This window comes from Microcaecilia unicolor, chromosome 4 (assembly GCF_901765095.1).
Source record: "Microcaecilia unicolor chromosome 4, aMicUni1.1, whole genome shotgun sequence".
Taxonomy (NCBI): Eukaryota; Metazoa; Chordata; class Amphibia; order Gymnophiona; family Siphonopidae; genus Microcaecilia; species Microcaecilia unicolor.
In genome coordinates this window covers 362,216,523-362,233,057 of record NC_044034.1, presented here as the reverse complement: position 1 = coordinate 362,233,057, position 16,535 = coordinate 362,216,523, and the positions used below count along the sequence as shown (strand labels likewise).

The 16,535-nt window shown below is 45.3% G+C and overlaps 1 protein-coding gene across 2 annotated transcripts in view; it reads right to left on the bottom strand.

The window, feature by feature from the left end:
• Positions 1 to 16,535, bottom strand: part of LOC115469558 (cyclic AMP receptor-like protein A) — a 714,125-nt gene that overhangs the window by 623,378 nt on the left and 74,212 nt on the right. The window lies entirely within an intron of this gene.

Here is a 16,535-nt window from a genome sequence, read left to right as displayed (position 1 = left end):
TTACTAGTAAAAAAGGCCCATTTCTGGAACGAATGAAACGGGCGCTAGCAAGGTTTTCCTGGGAGTGTGTATGTTTGAGAGAGAGAGCCAGAGTGAATGTGCGGGTGTGTGACAGAGTGAGACTGACTGTGTGACAGTGTGTGTGTGAGAATGAGAGTGTGTGACAGGGCCCCCTCCCCTGTTCCTAATGCCCCTCACCCCGTTCCCTCCCCTCCTTTTCCTCCTCCTTCCCACACTTTGGGTTCCTTAAGGCTTTCAAAAGTCTATGTACCCCCGTGGCCCTAACGCCCAGTATCCGGATACCCCACCGCTTTCCTCCTCACCCCTCCCCCAAGATGTAATACTTTCACGTCCTTCATTTTTTTTTAAAAGTGTCCTATCTACCCTGTGTACAAATGCCCAGCATTCAGATTGTGTTCCTCTCGTAAATTTTCATTTCTGTCATTCATTCAGAACTTGCCCCCCCCCCCCCCCCCCCCCCGAAAACTTTTGGTTCCTTCAGTCTTTTAAAACTCTCCTATGTACCCTGTGTGCTAATGGCCAGCATTGAGATTGTTTTCCTGTCCCAAATTTGCATGTCTTTCAGTCATTCACAACTCCCCCCCCCCCTTCTCCAGTTTAACACTTTCCTTTCCTTCAGTCTTTGAAAACTCTCCTATCTACCCTGTGTCCTAATGGCCAGCATTCAGATTGTTTTCCTTTCCCAAATGTTCATGTCTTTCAGTCGTTCAGAACTCCCCCCCCCCCCTCCCTCCATTTAACACTTTCGGTTCCTTCAGTCTTTTAAAACTCTCCTATCAACCCTGTGTCCTAATGGCCAGCACTCAGATTGTTTTGCTTTGCCAAATTGTCTGTCACTGATGTCACTGAGGTCAGTGCGTGCCTGCCTAGCAGACCACTTCCGGCAGGCACGGTCCCAAGCACATCCTGTTGGAGGTGAGAATTATTATATAGGATCCTATATTTTCTGTACTTAAATGCAAAAATACTCTGTATTTCTCATTCCGGAATGGTGATCGCCATTACGGCATAATCTAAGCCACATTGAGCCTGCAAATGGGTGGGAAAATGTGGGATACAAATGCTGCAAATAAATAAATAAATAAATAAATAAAATCTGAACCCCCACCCCTCTGACTTAGCATCAGCCTCAGCACATTAGCGCCACCTACAGCTCACAGCTTGCAGTGGAGTCCCCTTCTCTTTGGACCTCCCTCCTGGAAACCTCTGTATCTGGGCCTCCTGATCTATTCAGCCTCAGGGCTTTTAGCTCCAGCCTGATCTGAGCCCCGCCCCTCTGACAGCATCAGCCTCAGCCTTGGCAGACCAACACCACCTATGATCAGTGAAGGTCGGAGTGCTCTTCCCTATATTATCCACTCCCTTACAGGCTCATTAGCCAATTAAGTTGCGTGCGCATCTCAAGATCACGCCTGAATCTGGGCGCCATATATAGAATCTGGAGGTAAGTGCTTTTTGTGTCGGGTGGGCATTGATGGAGAGTTGAGTGCAGAAGTCGTTTGGCAGTTAACACAGTGCACTTACCGTGCACGAACTGATTCATACAGAGTTAATACGGGACCACTGAGTCACTAAGTGCTTCGCGTTAACCAGGAGCAGGCACCGCGCGTTAATGCGAATGTTAACACGCAACCTGCAACAGAAAATACTACGTACGCTCCCAATAGGCGTCAAATTAAGCCCTGCATTAAGCCACAGTAACTGCAAATTTTACCACGGTTTAGTACAAACACCCCCACATAAGGTAAATGGAGTGGAGGAGTGGCCTAGTGGTTAGGGTGGTGGACTTTGGTCCTGGGAAACTGAGGAACTGAGTTCTATTCCCACTTCAGGCACAGGCAGCTCCTTGTGACTCTGGGCAAGTCACTTAACCCTCCATTGCCACATGTAAGCCGCATTGAGCCTGCCATGAGTGGGAAAGCGCAGGGTACAAATGTAACAAAAATAAAATAGATACTATTGGAGATTCTACATGGAATGTTGCTACTATTGGAGATTCTACATGGAATGTTGCTATTCCACTAGCAACATTCCATGTAGAAGGCTGCGCAGGCTTCTGTTTCTGTGAGTCTGACGTCCTGCACGTACGTGCAGGACGTCAGACTCACAGAAGCAGAAGCCTGCGCGGCCATGAGGACCTGAGTTCGATTCCCACTTCAGGCACAGGCAGCTCCTTGTGACCTCTGGGCAAGTCACTTAACCCTCCATTGCCCCATGTAAGCCGCATTGAGCCTGCCATGAGTGGGAAAGCGCGGGGTACAAATGTAACAAAAAAAAATGACTATAAGAAATTTATGAGTGCTTCTAAGGCTCACAGCACCCTAAAATGAGACCAAATGAATGGATCTATTCACATTTTTGAAATATAATAAAGAGAGTAAATCAGAATTGAATACATATTTGTTTTGTTGTGAGCAAAAACTGGTTTTTGGTTCACTTTCTTTTTTAACTGTATATATGTTATAGGTGACCTTTGCTTCTTTTTTGATGTTTCATTTTCTATCTACTTATCAGCCTGCCCATGAGGTTTGGAACTGCTTCTGGAGCCAGCATTCAGGAGAGTGTGACATGCTGGTTCAGTAGCATAGCCAGAGTTCAATTTTTAGATGGGCCTGGAGGTGGACTGGGTGGGCACAGACCTCACATTTCCTCCCCACCCACTACCACCCCCCTACCCCCCACCCCGAGACAGCCCCCTACACATGGTCAGTTCTGGTCATTTTTACTGATCTGAAGCGCCCTTCTCCCTCCAGCACTGGCGATTCCCATAGCCAGCCTTCTGCCAGCGCGCATCGTCGGAGCCTCTTCTCAGGCGCGTCCCGCCTACTCTGCAACTTCCTGTTTTCCACAAAGGTGGGACGCAGGAAGTTGCAGAGTAGGCAAGACGTGCCTGAGAAGAGGCCCCGACGACACGTGCTGGCAGAAGGCTGGCTTATGGGTATCGCTGGTGCTGGAGGAAGAACGGCGCTTCAGGGCAGTAAAAGTCAGCAGACCACGTGGACGGGGAGAGCGGGAAGAAGAGGCTGGGCGGGCCTGGAGCAAAAGTGGCTGGGCCTGGGCCCGTCCAGGCCCACCCGTGGCTACGCCTCTGTGTAAGGTTTTATGGATTATCATATGGCCAAGCCCAGACTTCTCACTGGGCCTGTTACTAAAGGTGCCACATGGAAAGGAAGCCTCTTTGAAGGCACAGATCTGACAGATTGCAGCTGTGAAGGCGAGTCGCCCCATGGAAGAGAGGTTGCCCTTTCCCTATCATGCCTCCACTCTGATCACCACATCCCTGGGGAACCTCCATCTTATATGACCCAGAAGTACCTATCAGGTCAGTCCAGCTTTGTATATGACACGATGGTTGTCAGCCCCTGCTTTAGATTACTTTGTTAGGTTAGCAAGCACATATGTTTTTATTTGTAAACTCAAGTAAGAAATGAACATTAGGGGGGAGGGGGTCAAAAATTTGTATCTAAGCGTCAGACTTAGCCAATACATAAATCTGTTCAAAATTCTGCTGCACGACTAATATTCCACCAGTGTCGTTATGCTCATATTAGCCCTCTCCTCAAGTCACTTCACTGGCTTCCTATCCATTTCCGCATACAGTTCAAACTCCTCTTATTGACCTATAAGTGCATTCACTCTGCAGCTCCTCAGTACCTCTCCACTCTCATCTCTCCCTACATTCCTCCGAGGGAACTCCGTTCACTGGGTAAATCTCTCTTATCTGCACCCTTCTCCTCCACTGCTAACTCCAGACTCCGTTCCTTTTATCTTGCTGCACCATATGCCTGGAATAGACTTCCTGAGCCGGTACATCAAGCTCCATCTCTGGCCGTCTTCAAATCTAAGCTAAAAGCCCACCTTTTTGATGCTGCTTTTAACTCCTAACCCTTATTCACTTGTTCAGAACCCTTATTTTATCATCCTCACTTTAATATTCCCTTATCTCGTTTGTCTGTCCTAATTATATTGTAAGCTCTGTCGAGCAGGCACTGTCTCTTCATGTTCAAGTGTACAGCGCTGCATACGTCTAGTAGCGCGCTTTAGAAATGATAAGTAGTAGTAGTAGTAATTTTTCATCAACAATGTTTCACATGGCATTACTGAACCTAATAAATGATTTGCCCAATTCTTTGCCTATAGCTAAAATTAATTTTGACACAGCACTGTGAATGTTTTATCATCCTGTAAAGGATGTTCTGTGTGGTTGTGTCACGTCTGTGGTCATGACCCCTCTCAGACTTACCTTATTTCTGGGGGTCAGCTTCTGAGCTGGCTTCTGTCTGTCCTTTCTGAGTTGGTTCTGTCTCTGTGTGCTGGCTGCTTCCAGCATGGCTCTAATTACTCCACTATGCTGCACCTGTGTGTGTTGCCTGACTTAGCTCTGTCTCTGTGTGCTGGCTGCTTCTAGCAGGGCTCTGATTGCTCCACTGTGCTGCACCTGTGTATGCTTCAGTATGCTTCCTGCCTGCTTCTTGGTTTGTGCTCCCCTCGCCCTCTGGTGACCAGAACCGGTGGCTGCCATAGACTGTCTTGCTGTCTCTACCCGTTCCAGGCTTCAGCTCAGTCCAGTCCGGATCTTCCAGGCTGCCAGACTTGTCTTTCTTATTTGTGCCTGCACAGCACCCGCTGCTGCTGGGCTTATTAGCCATTTGGAAACTTCTGTGTTTGCCTTTGCATCGCCTAAGGTCCCTGGTATGCTGGTGTGCTCTGTGCACTTCTGCCTAGCCCAGTTTATTGTCTGAGATTCTTGCCTGATTCTAGTCTAGTCTTTGTGTAGTTTTTCTTATTCTGTATTACTTGTTTCCCAGTCTTGTTTCTTGTTTGTATTTCTCTGTCTAGTTCTTGGTTGTCTGTGTTTCTTGTTTAGTGGCTGCCTGGCAGCTTTCAGTTCTGTCTCTTACCTGTCTGTGTTTCCTTTCTTAGTGGCTGATTTGCAGCTTTCAGTCCTGACCCTTAAGCCTGTCCATTTCCTGCTTTGTGTAGTATTGTCTGTCTGTGAGTCCTAGCCCAGTTTCCTGCCTTGCTGCCCATGCATATTACTTTCCCCTCTGACCCTTAGTCCTACCCTGTTCAGCCTAGTTGGTTTCCAGTTCCTGCCCTGTCCGGTAAGTCCTGCCGGCCACCTGCACCTGGGAGCTCAACCCCTGGGGAATGGTGGTCAAGTGCAGGTGAAGTCTAGCTGTCCCTGCCAGAGTGGGCTCACGAACCCAGGTTCTGCTTTGAAAGCCTGACAGGTTGCAAAACTCTGGCTTTACTATAACTTAAAAACAGCCTCTGCAAAATTACTTAGAACATAAGCATTGCCATACTGGGGACACACCAATGGTCCACCACACCCAGTATCCTGTTTCCAACAGTGGCCAATGCAGGTTACAAGTACCTGGCAAGATCCTAAAACAGTACAATACATTTTATGCTGCTTAACCTAGAAATAAGCAGTGGATTTTCCCCAAGTCCATCTTAATAATGGCTTATGGAATTTTCTTTTAGGAAATTATCCAAACCCTTTTTTTAAACCCTGTTAAGCTAACTGCCTTTACAAATTCCAGAGTTTAATTACACATTGAGTGAGGAAATATTTTCTCTGATTCGATTTAAATTTACTACTTAGTAGCTTCATTGCGTGCCCCCTAGTCCTAGTATTTTTGGAAACAGTAAACAAGTAAACAGTAAACATCTACACTTTCCACTCCACTCAGTATTTTATAGACGTCTGTCATATCTTCCCTCAGCCATCTCTTCTCCAAGTTGAAGAGCCCTAGCCGCTTTAGCCTTTCCTCATAGGAAAGTCGTCCCTAGCACTAACAACAACCATAAAACCCATTCCAAGAATTATTTATTTTTAAGTTCAGTTAACTGACTCAAGCTTGAGGCTGAGGACCACTAAAGAGCTGACATTTGATCTCTAATAAATATTTGGTCCCTTGCCTCTGAATTTTTGAACCTCTTACTTAACAAGCTTACACTAGTAGGACCCTCTGCTTCAAGGATCACCAGCTGAGTATGTTTTGAAAAACAGAATCAGATTTCCATGACTGGCAGAGAAAGGTTAAGACAGGCCATGGAGCTCACTGGCTTAGGTAAAGTCTCTGCTTTGTTCTCTTACTTCTGTGATGGCCCTGCAAGAAAACAGTCCAACTGTACTTGCTGTTCTCCTTTTGCCGGTATGTACTCACTAAAACCTGAATTCCTATCATCACCATCTCAGACTTCTGTCACACAACACACATAGAAATAAAATCTACCCATATTCAATTTAAGTTGCATGCCTGTGTTGCCCAACCCAAGAGATAACAGTATATTTTAGTATGTAACAGACTTAGGGGTCATTTTACTAAACTGCGTAAGCGTCTACACGCGTCCAACGTGCGCCAAAATGGCGTTACCGTCCAGCTACCACGTGGCTCTTGTGGTAATTTCATTTTTGGCACACGTCCGAAAAATCATTTTTTATTTTCAGACGCGCGCAGGTCATTACCATCCGGTTACCGTGTGAGTCTTTACCACTAGGTCAATGGATGGTGGTGTGGAGGGGCATAATCGAACGGCGCCGGCCATCTCTAAGGCCGGCGCTGTAAAGAGGTGTCCCGAACCGTATTACCGAAACAAGATGTCCGGCCATCTTTCGTTTCGATAATACGGTTGGGGCCGGCCAAATGTCAGAGATGGCCGGGTTTGAGATGGCCAGCATCGGTTTTCGCCGATAATGGAAACCGATGCCGGCCATCTCAAACCTGGCCAAATCCATGGCATTTGGTCGTGGGAGGGGCCAGCATTCATAGTGCACTGGTCCCCCTGACATGCCAAGTCACCAACCGGGCACCCTAGGGGGCACTGCAGTGGACTTCATTAATAGCTCCCAAGTACATAGCTCCCTTACCTTGGGTGCTGGGCCCCCCAAATCCCCCCCAAAACCCACTCCCCACACAACTGTACACTGAAGTGCACTGCAGCACCCCCTAAAACTGCTCCAGGGACCTGCATACTGCTGTCATGGAGCTGGGTATGACATTTGAGGCTGGCATAGAGGCTGGCAAAAAATGTTTTGGGGTTTTTTTTTTTTAGGGTGGGAGGGGGTTGGTGACCACTGGGGGAGTAAGGGGAGGTCATCTCCGATTCCCTCCGGTGGTCATCTGGTGAGTTGGGGCACCTTTTTGAGGCTTGGTCCTAAATATAAATGGACCAAGTAAAACCGGTCAAATGCTCGTCAAGTCTGGCTTTCTTTTTTCCATTATCGGCCAAGGGCGGCCATGTGTTAACCATGCCCCATCCCGCCTTCGCTACGCCTCCAACATGCCCCCTTAAACTTTAGCTGCCCCTGCGACGGACTGCAGTTGAGGCCAGCCAAAATCGGCTTTCGATTATGCCAATTTTGCCGGATTTGAGAGATGGCCGGCCATCTCCCGATTTGTGTCGGAAGATGGCCAGCCTTCTCTTTCAAAAATAAGCAGGACGGTCTCAGACCCAAAATGGACATGCTGCAATTTTGATTTTGCCGCACATCCATTTTCGGCAAAAATTTTTAAAAGGCCTTTTTTTTACAGGCGCGCTGAAAAATGGATTGGCGCACGCCCAAAACCCGCACCTACACTACCGCAGGCCATTTTTCAGTGCACCTTAGTAAAAGGACCCCTTAGGTTGGAAAATATACCATAACCAACTCATCAGCTAACTTAGAGGTCCTTTTACAAAGGTGTGTTAGCAGTTTTAGGACACGCTAAACGCTAGTGACGCCCATAGAGATATATGGGCGACTAACATTTTACGTGTGCTTATTTTAGCATGCGCTAAAAATGGTAGCGCGCCTTTGAAAAGGACCCAACAGCAACAGAACTGTTCTATGGTTGATGACATCACATTGCCGCTTCCCTCAGTTGAAGTAAAACACTGACAACAGAATTGAATCCCAGTGCCAGGATGGAACTTTTTACATCTTCAAAACTACATAAACAAGACATGTTTTAATTTTTTTAAAAAAGTATAATTCATATATACCATTCAATAACTGAAAATTACAAAAGTATGCATTTAAAAGAGATTTTCACTCATCATTTCTGACATGGCCAACCATGATGTTAACAAATCCATAAGTAGCCTCCTATGCAAGTTAATGTTCTTATTAAACCTTCTGATTTGTAGCAGGTTTTTCAACTTAGCTCACATACTTTATGAATTAGTTTTAAAATACTGCCTTAGCTAGCTTCAGATAGCTTTTCCCTGTATAAAGCAAATACTGACCAACATCGGCATTTTATATTAGAAACATATCTGCCCCATATTAAGCCATGACTTCAGAGGCAATTCTGGCCTCCGTCTTTATCATTAGAGGTTGGTCACCATTGCCGCAGAGATTATAGTTTTTTTCTGGATACACTTCCTTAAGTGGTAATACCAGTGGCGTAGCCAAGGGTGGGCTTGGGTGGGCCCAGGCCCACCCAGTAGCAGCACATCTATGATGTGGCTGGCAGGGATTTCCCAAGCCCCAGCAGCCGAAAACTCCCCCTCCTGCATACCTTGTAAATACCAGATCTTCGCTTGCAGTGAGCAGCGACTGATACATACTGCTCGCACCAGCCCCACAGCCTTCCCTCTGATGTATTCCCGCCTATGCGGAAACAGGAAGTTACATCAGAGGGAAGGCTGTGAGGCCAACATGAGCAGTGTGTATTAGCTGCTGCTCGCTGTCGGTGAAAATCTGCTATTTAAAAGGTATGCAGGGGAGGGGATGATGTTTGAAGGACCATATGGCATGCAGGTGAGAAAGGGAGAGACCAAATCACTTGCGGAGTACTTCTGCCCACCCATCTTGGGCCCAGGCCCACCCAAAATTGGGTGCTTGGCTACGCCCATGGGTAATACCAGTAGACCTGCCCTACTGCAAGTTTATTTATTTATTTATTTATTAGGATTTATTTACTGCCTTTTAGAAGGAATTCACTCAAGGCGGTGTACGGTGAGAATAGATCAAACTTGAATAATAGACAACTACAGCAGTAAAATATTCAAATAACAATACAAAGTATGGCATAGTATACCATTTACAATGTCAACACAATACGTAATAGAACATTATAATTGGTAGTGAAAGTTGTAACACATAGATGGGTAAGAAAGTAGGAAGAGTTAGAAAGTAAGGTGATTAATTTGAAGAAAGTTGCACATTGTTGGATTATTTGTAGTAAATAATTAGCAGATTTTAGTACACACAGCTTCAGCTTTAGAAATGTTAATTTCTTTCTTCATCTCTCTCTCATTCACCCCTGAATAATTCACTGCTGAGTCACTTTAAAGTTGAAGTAACAAAACATCTGTTTACTCACAGTTTGTAGTTAGATTATAATCAGACAGGCTTATATATACATATTACTATACATTTGTATTATCAGCTCCTTCCATGTGCTTAGATGGTAATGGATGCTCACACCACCATAGATCCTCTCAGGTTAGGAGAGATCATGAGCTCCATGTGCTCCATGTGCTGCATCTGCTGTGTCTATCCCCCACAGGAAGTTGCATAGCTGTGTGACCTCTCTAAGTAATTCACATCAGAGGTCACAGAGTAATCACAGAGAAATAATAGGTGACAGGCAATGCATGTAAAAATACAATTACATTCCAACAAACCCCTTCTCATGCATAACTGTCATGCAATTATTTATTCATACAAAGTCCAAGCTTTATACGCAGATTCACAAAATGTTCTCTGGGTAACGGTTTGGTCATGATGTCAGCTGTCATCTCACTGGTGTGACAATAGTGTAGACTGATGACCCCTTCTTTCGCCAACTCTTGCACGTTGTGGTATTTCGTTGCGATGTGCTTGGTGCGTGACTGAACCTTGTCATTCTGTGACAGTCGGATGCAGCTCTGATTATCTTCCATTATCTGGATTGGTCTCTTTTCAGCTATTCCGAAATCCAGCAAAAGTTTTTCAATCCACATCAGTTCTCTGCACGCTTCCGATACGGCCACGTATTCAGCTTCTGTAGAAGACAAACTCACAATACTTTGTTTATGACTGGCCCATGAAATTTGTACATTTCCATACATAAACACATATCCACTTGTGGATTTATAATCAGAATGATCCCCTGCCCAATCTGAATCACAGTAACATATTAGTTTTGGATTACTATTGGCTGAAATCTTTAATTTACAATCAATGGTACCCTTTAAATACCTTACCATCCTTTTAACTGCAGTCCAATCTGATTTGGTAGGTGAGCTGACCCTTCTGCTCAAAATTCCTACTGCATTTGCTATATCAGCCCTGTATGTGGTAGCTAGATATAAAAGCTTACCTATGGCTGATCTATATTGGATGTTATCTGGTAAAGGTTCTCTTACTGTTTCATCCTTCAGAAAATCAGTGATCATGGGAGTGCTTACAACTTGGGCATCTTGCATACCTAAACTTTCAATAAGCTCATTTATTTTCTGCTTCTGGCTTAGAAGATAAGAACCATCATTTTGTTTCTCAATTTCTATACCAAGATAGTATGACACATTTCCAAGTTCTTTTATCTCAACATTGAGGTTTAAACACTTTACAATGTCCTTGTACTCTTGCTCACTTTTGCTTGCAATGAGCAGATCATCAACAAAAGCTAAAATGTATGCATATTGTCCATTTGTGCACCTAGTGTACAAGCATTTATCTGCTTCACCTTGCTTAAATCCTAAATTTTGTCAATATTTCATGCAATTTTTCATTCCAACATTTTGCACTTTGCTTTAATCCATAAAGACCTTTGTTTAATTTACACACTAGCTGTCTTTGTTTTGTATTTATGAAACCTGTTGGCTGTTCCATGTACAAGTCTTCAGTTATATCTCCGTGAAGAAACGCTGTTTTCACATCAATGTGGTTGACTTGCATGCCTTTTGAGACTGCAATGCTCAGAAGTGTTCTAATTGTCGTGTGTTTCACTACAGGTGCAAACACTTCATCAAAATCTTCTCCATATTTTTGAAGATATCCCTTTGCCACTAATCTGGCTTTATACCTTTCCACTTTTCCTTGTGCATTCCTTTTTAACTTGAATACCCATTTGCATCCTATAGCTTTCTTGCCAGGAGGTAATTTTGTAAGAATCCAAGTATTATTTTTATCCAATGCATCAATTTCTTCTTGTGCAGCTTTATGCCATTCAGCAGCTTCTTCTGCTGGCATTTTCTCAATCTCATCCCATGTTAAGGGCTCTTGAGCTTCTGCTGACTTTGTTAGGTAAGACAGTCTTGGGGGTGGAACACCTTTGTTTTCCCTGGATGAGCGTCTGACAACAGGTTGGTCCGACCTTTCTGCATCCTCTAAATCTGAGAGTTCTTCTCCAATTGATTCCCCTTCTCCAACTGTACTGTCTTCTTCAATGATCCTTTCTTTGTCTGTTTCCTCTGCCTGTTCCTCGTTAGATACAGGTGAGTTGCTTTCAGACATCTGCCTTGGTATGGCATTTATATACACTGGCATGTCTATTATGGTTCTAGTTTCATATTCTGGATGATAAGGCTCATCTGGGATAATCCAGCCTTTATCAACCCTTTTTTTTTTCATCAAAATATGTAACATGTCTTATGCCAACAATGCCAGTTTTCAGATTCAAAATTCTATATCCTTTGTGTCCTGGAGCATAGCCAACTAAAATGCCCCTTTCTGTTGTGGAATCCAGCTTATGCCTTTTTTGCTTTGGTACATGAGCATATGCTGTACTTCCAAATGTTCTTATGTGTGACAGGTTTGGCTTCCTACCATGCCATGTCTCATGTGGTGTGCGCTCAGCGCCTTTAGTTGGCATTCTGTTTTGTAGGTACACTGCTGTGAGAATGGCTTCCCCCCATAGTCTTTTAGGGAGATTGCTATCTGACAGCATACATCTGGTCATTTCCACAAGTGACCTAAATTTTCTCTCTGCAACAGAATTTTGCTCTGGTGTATAAGCTACTGTTGTGATATGCTGAATGCCTTCTTGTTCTAGAAATGTGCGCATGCTTTGTGAAATGAACTCACCACCATTGTCGGTCTGAAGAACCTTTGGTTTTCTTTCAAATTTATTGCTCACCATGGCTACGTATTTCTTCAGCATGTCTGTGACTTGACTTTTTTCTTTCAGCAAATAGGCCACACAGTATCTAGAGAAATCATCCAAGAATATTAGCACAAATCTGTTATTTCCCAATGATGGGATATTAAACGGTCCACATAAGTCACTGTGTATTAAGTCCAGCACTTTATTACTCCTATTTCCTGTGTATGCAGGAAATGAGGGTCTCACACCTTTTTGAGTAACACAGTCTATGCATTTCTCCATTTTACCAGCATCTGCACTTATCTGAATGCCGGTGGCCAGTTGCTTACTGTAAAGATCCTGGATCACCTTAGAATCACGATGTCCCAGGCGGCGGTGCCAGATTTCCAGACTACATTTACCATCATTCTTCCTTACTTGCGCCATATGTGAGGCTTCACCTGAAATGCTCAGTTTATAAACATCATTATGCATAAAAGCTTCAGCATACACTTCATCATTTTTAGAGATTGTGCACTTACTGTTTTCAAAATGAATCGCAAATCCCTTCTTATCTAATGTAGATACACTAAGCATATTGCAAACTGCTTGGGGAATATACAAGACATCACTTACAGGAATTTCTTTAACTTCATTAGACACTTTGCATTTTAAGAATCCAATACCTTTTGCTTGGATCTTAGCAGTCCCTGCGTTTGCAGTTTTAAGGATACCTTCCTCTGGACACATTTCCTGAAAGAAATCCTTACAATTGGTTAAATGGCATGTGCTCCCTGAATCCAAAATCCAAGTACTTTCATTTGAATTATTATTTACCATAGTCAAAGATTTTTCTGCCATTAGAAAGCCCTTGTGTTTATCTTTGTCCTTCATACATTTCCTGGTTTGAAAATTCTTTAGTTCCATTGGCTTAGGTGAGCTAGAGGGAGTGTTTTGTGTTTCCTTACACCATTTAGATACATGTCCCTCCTTTCCACATGAGTAGCAAATCAGCTTGCCCTTGGGTGGAGTTTTCCCATAGCTCCGCCTTCCTCTGTTCTTTGCCAAGAAATTTGTTTCATTTCTCTCTGACTGACTTTGAGAACACATCTCCTCAGAATCATTTATTATGCATTCCTGCCTTAGTTTTGATGTTGCCTGTTCAAAAGATTGCCCTTCAATGGCCTCATTTACAGACCTAAAAACATCAAACTTCTTTGATAGTGAGGTAAAAAGAAATGCTCTTTTCAATGCATCACACATGGGAATTCCAGAAAGTTCTAACTTTTGAAATGAAGACATAAGATGCATAATGTGATCATTACATTTACTTTTATCCCTTAATTTGGTTTCATTCAACTCTGCCAGCCAAATTGGTTGCTGCTTTGCATATGTAGTTGCATACATAGTTCTCAGTTTATATAAAATGTCCTTTGGTGTATCTTTTCCCTCCACTAATATGGCTTGTTTCTCTGAGAGAGCTTCCAAAAGCATGCACTTCACATAATAGTTTGCATTGTCCCATTCAGCCATATTTTCAGCTGTTCTGTCTTGGTCTAAGCATATATTTAATCCTTTTGCTCGAAGGAGACATATGAATCTTAGTTCCCACTGCTGATAATTAAACTCAGTTAATCTAGGCACCTTGAGAGAATAGAACAATGGTGAATTTCTTCCCTCAGCCATTTTCTTAGCCTTCTGTCTGCTGTGTGGGGGGAGAGAGAGACAGACTGAATCTTTCCTTTAAAACTTAAGAGAAAAATGTGGCCTTTTTTTCTGCCTGGTAATATTTCTCTTCTTTTTCAATTCCTGGACCCTGGGCCCATAACCCTTTTGTTGGATTATTTGTAGTAAATAATTAGCAGATTTTAGTACACACAGCTTCAGCTTTAGAAATGTTAATTTCTTTCTTCATCTCTCTCTCATTCACCCCTGAATAATTCACTGCTGAGTCACTTTAAAGTTGAAGTAACAAAACATCTGTTTACTCACAGTTTGTAGTTAGATTATAATCAGACAGGCTTATATATACATATTACTATACATTTGTATTATCAGCTCCTTCCATGTGCTTAGATGGTAATGGATGCTCACACCACCATAGATCCTCTCAGGTTAGGAGAGATCATGAGCTCCATGTGCTCCATGTGCTGCATCTGCTGTGTCTATCCCCCACAGGAAGTTGCATAGCTGTGTGACCTCTCTAAGTAATTCACATCAGAGGTCACAGAGTAATCACAGAGAAATAATAGGTGACAGGCAATGCATGTAAAAATACAATTACATTCCAACACACATGAGGTCAGAGAGATGGTTAAATATTATCTCAGTTAGGCTAGAAGTAGATAAATATGTCCCGCTGCAGTATGTGCAGCCTGAGTCACTCCTTGTGTGTGTGAGTGAGACTAACAAGTTTTTATTTATAATGGAAGATGGAAGGCTAGGATAACATGGGGTCTTCACTAGATATTACAGATCCCCTCCTCTTCTGTAGCTCATCAGTTAAAGCAGCAGTCCTGATCCAAAAGCCAGGGGCCACCTATGGGACCTGAGCAAACTACTGTGAATGGGCTGCCTAGTCTGGCAGTGCAACTTCCTTAGCCCCCTGACAAAAAAAAATGCATCAAAGACACAGGGTCACTGTCTACACGGTACCACCAATAGCTCTTCTTGTTCCGACCCTCAGAAACAGAAGACCACGTGAAAAGGGGCAGGACCAGCAAAGATATCAGCAACCTGGCCTAGACAACAGCTCCATCTGTTCATATTGCTCTTTTTTTTCTAGAAGCTGTAAAGCTAGTTAGTAATTAGTTTATACTACCACAGAGGGGAGAGTAAGATGCACTTATAGCCAGGGGCGTAGCTACGTGGGGTCACGGGCCCCTGTAGATTTGGCCCTGGCCCCCTGCCACTAACCCCTTCGACCCCCCCCCCCCCCCCCCCGCCGTCGGGTACCTTAGCTGGCGGGGGTCCCCAACCCCCGCCAGCCAAGGTCCTCTTTTCCGGCGCGGCCGCATTGCTGATCTGCAAGGGCAGGCTTCTGTTTCTGTGAGTCTGACGTCCTGCACATACAGACTCACAGAAACAGAAGCCTGCCCTTGCATTTCAGCAATGCGGCCGTGCCGGAGAAGAGGACTTAGCTGGAGGGGGTTGGGAACCCCTGCCAGCAAAGGTACCCAACGGCGGGGGAGGGTTGGCGGCGGCGGGAAGAGGGGGTCAAAAGGGTTGGCGCTGGGGTGGGGGTCAAAGGTGATGGTGGCGGCAGGGAGGTAAAAATGGTGGGAGGGGTCAGTGGCGCCGGGAGGGGGGCTAAAATGTGCCCCCTCACCTCGGGCTCTGGACCCCCCTCCCGCTGAAGTCTGGCTACGCCCCTGCTTATAGCTGGGCATTCATCTAAGAGTCCATTGTTAGCTTCTACCAGAATTTAAAGCCCTCCTTTCATGTGAGGTATGCGTCATCCTGAAGACTCCTTCTTCACGTTATTATTATTAGCAACTAGTAAAAAAGGCCCGTTTCTTAAGGCAAGGAAACGGGCGCTAGCAAGGCAATCCCCCACCCTCCCTCGCTGTGTCGCTCTGTCCCCTCCCAGCCTCCCTGGCCTGCCACCCACCCAGTTCAAGGCCCTCTCACGCCCCTCCCACCGAGTTCCAAACTCTGCCCTCCCTCCGTTTTCATCACCCCCCCCTCCGCGTTATGGACCCCTGTACCCCCCTTCCGCGACCCTGTCGACCCCTCTTCTCGCCGAAAACCGTCCCCCGCCGCAGTCGAGTACCTGTGCTGATGGGGGACCCCAACCCCCGTCAGCCGAAGTCGTGTTCTGGCCTTCGCGGCGTTGCTTCTTCAATGATCTTCTATTCAAGTTTCTGTGCGTGCGTCTGACGTCAGACGCACGTACAGGAACTTACACAGAAGATCATTGAGGAAGGAACGCCGCGAAGGCCAGAACACGACTTCGGCTGACGGGGGTTGGGGTCCCCCGTCAGCACAGGTACTCGACGGCGGCAGGGGACGGTTTTCAGGGGGGGGTCGACAGCGTCGCTGAAGGGGGGTCCAGGGGGCCGTAACGCGGGGGGGGGTGGTGTTGAAATAGGAGGGAGGGCGGAGTGTGGAACTCAGTGGGAGGTGCGTGAGGGGACACGGGGTGTTGATGTTTGTCGGGTGGGGGGGGGGTCTGTGTTGCCCCGCTCCCTGCCACTTGCTCCGAAGTGGCAGGGAGCAGCGCACTGACAGCTGATTCCCAGGCCGGGGGAGGAGTAGGGAAACACGCTCCGCGCGTTTCCCTACTCCTCCCGTTGCCTTGGAATCAGCTGTCACTGACATCCTGCGCAGCCAATCAGTGGGATTCATGACGTCAGTTTGATCTACAGCACCTAGCAGACCACGGCGGAAGACAGGGTCCCAGGCAGCGACAGAACGTTGGAGGTGAGAGTTATTCCGTCATCTACTATGTATTATATAGGATTAGTGCTATCACACAGTTGTTCTTTCATACATTGTTTCATCTATTTA